The 2,850-nt window shown below is 35.8% G+C and overlaps 1 non-coding gene across 1 annotated transcript; it reads left to right on the top strand.

Moving 5' to 3' along the window:
• Positions 1-2,017: 2,017 nt before the first annotated feature.
• Positions 2,018-2,089, top strand: TRNAQ-CUG (transfer RNA glutamine (anticodon CUG)). Its single transcript has one exon. It is a non-coding gene; the product is annotated as a tRNA-Gln (tRNA).
• Positions 2,090-2,850: the final 761 nt, after the last annotated feature.

Here is a 2,850-nt window from a genome sequence, read left to right on the forward strand (position 1 = left end):
GCTGAAAGACGAACTTTCTACGAAATACATGCTTCTTTGTTACTGTAGGACTTGTTCAATCTTCTTACAGTATTTTCAGTCAGCAAACGATTGAGCAGTTTGTTATTTCTGAAATGTACGTGTTACCTAACTGGGCAGAAGTTAACACAATTAGCGCATTTGTAGCTTAAACGAGTAATACTATTAAACGCTTAATTAACACCAGAAAATATTTAAAATATCCAAATCGATGTAGCATTTAAACACTTTCATACGTTTTCTAACAAAGTGCTTCACTTGTTTGATCCCTCTAAACACCCTCGTCAAAAATATTTATAGCGTTCTGGACAAGCTTTATTATCCAAGTACTCAACAGGTGTCAGTGTGCTCGAATTAAATACTGACTGTTATGTTTAATTGTAATAAATCTAAAAACAGGATTTGATCCCGATAGAAAATAAAATAAGGGATAGAAAGAAAAAAAGAAACTGCACTTAAAAATCAAATGCCGGAGACTATGTTTTTAAAGCAATTTGACAGTTCTCATGGAGTCTTAAATATTACAGTCAGAAAAACTCTTTTTGTGAAAAAAAAGAGCTTCTTATGCTGCTGCAGTGATAACGTAACTACTCCATGTTTTTAGTGCAGTTCTTTTTTCGGAATTCCACACACAAACACCAGAGGTCGCACCTTTGTAACACAGCAGTGTAGCAAGTGACTGAGAAGCAAGATGGATTATTGGTGTGTTTATTGCTGAAAGTTGTCGTCATCATGAGGAAAACACTTGTGGTGATTGCAATGAAGGATTTAATGGGAAGTGGAGAGAATAAGTTTGAAACTAAACTGCTTATGAATGTTCACGAACATGTTCGGAGAGACTGCCAGGAATAATCCTATCGAGTTCGGTTGAGCAACGCCCGTGGATATCTCTATAAAAAGACAGAAAGCAGAAACGGAACATCAATAAAAAAAAAAGGTGGTTGGATATAGTCAAGAACGGAAGCGAGGGGGGGTGGAGGTCGCTTATTCAGCATTGAAATTCGACAGAAGATGAGAGCTGAAGTGCATCTTGATAACTCGCAATTTATTTTGCATACCTTTTTACGTTTTTAATCCATAATGATGGCACATCAATCCCATAACGAGAGCGCATTTAGTTGTAAAGTGTAATTAATACTGTTAATAATTAAAAGAAACACACGTATTAACCACAGTGAAAATTATTTAATTGTAAATATTTCATCCTAAGTATCTTAGGACATCATCAGTACAGTAGTTTTAAACAATAATAGGAATAACATACAGTTAGGGCGCATGATTACAATAGAATCTCATTAAACGTGCATAACGTGCTACAGAAAAAAAAATTATTTAACACAATTTTGTGTGACAATTTCCCATACTTTAGGAATAATAAGAACGTCGTTGCGGTTTTAGTTTGGTCTGTGTAGTAGCACGTTACGCACGTTTAATGAGATTCTATTGTAATCATGCGCCCTAACTGTATGTTATTCCTATTATTGTTTTAAACTACTGTACTGATGATGTCCTAAGATACTTAGGATGAAATATTTACAATTAAATAATTTTCACTGTGGTTAATACGTGTGTTTCTTTTAATTATGAGCACATGTCTCGTTATTTTTTTAAAAAAATACTGTTAATATTTATTCATATATTACTCTAAAAACAAAACACACGCATTTTTTTTATAAAAAATTCCTTTCAAAGTAGATAATACATTTAGAATATTAGTTAAAGCATTAGTAAAACATGCAAAATTAATGTGGCTTTTACCCCTCAGTATATTTTATCTACGTCTTTGTTTTATGTAACCCCAACACCATTAATTTCGCAGTAACCGAAGTAACTGGTCCATAAATGTTACGTTCATGTGATTGTAATTCTAATGGGCCAAGGATCTGCATTCTACAACCAGTCTCCTTACCATACCATCCCATTATCATTGTTATTCATTTTAAATTAATTTTCTTGCACCCCTCTGAATACAGCGTTCATTACGAAAACTAATATGTGTGGTCCTGTGGTGTAATGGTTAGCATTCTGGACTCTGAATCCAGCGATCCGCGTTCAAATCTCGGTGGGACCTTGTTTATTTTAATTTTTTTTTTCTTTTTGAAATTCTTAGAAGCGTATACTCCTTTCCTGACAGCAGACAAAAATATACTTTAAATTTCTTTGACTTTCAGATTAGATCGCTGGAACCAGAGTCCAAAGTGCAGGCCAAAAATATGGGTAATCGAAAATCCAGTTCGCTTGCAGTGTGTAAACAATTATATTCTTCATGTCCGTAGATTGAGGGACAAAGTCAAATTCACAACCGCGATTGTCGGGTAGGTGTGGGTGTGAATTTTTATTTAACACAACCTGACTCATTTAACCTAATCTAACCCACCCAACAAATAGAATCCGCGATTTCTGCAAGGTCTGGTTACAGCATTTCTCGGTCAGACCTCACTCAGACTGTTTACAGAAGCAGAAGCAAGCAAAAGCCACTTTGTACAAGGTTTAAAGAACCAACTGCAAATGGCGTATTTTTAAAGAAGAAATGAACAACAGAAGATTTACTTGCCATAAACCAATACATCCTCAGTTGGCATGAGAGGTCCCCGAAATTGAACTGGGTAACATCAGAAATCGGACTTCCAATGAGACAAGGGACTGACAACGTCAGACAACACAAACCGTGCCTTCCTACCGCACTGCGAGAGAGGTGAAGGATGTCTCTGATGTGGCGAATGTTGGATGAGTGTTTTGTGCAAGTAATGAAATCGAGTTGTCCTGATGGTATCCTTTAGATGAAATGGGTTTAGTGCAGAGGATGGTGATGATATCCGTTCACAGATGTTG

This window comes from Typopeltis vanoorti, chromosome 9, assembly GCF_054136105.1.
Source record: "Typopeltis vanoorti isolate ZY-2024b chromosome 9, IOZ_Tvanoo_1.0, whole genome shotgun sequence".
Taxonomy (NCBI): domain Eukaryota; kingdom Metazoa; phylum Arthropoda; class Arachnida; order Uropygi; family Thelyphonidae; genus Typopeltis; species Typopeltis vanoorti.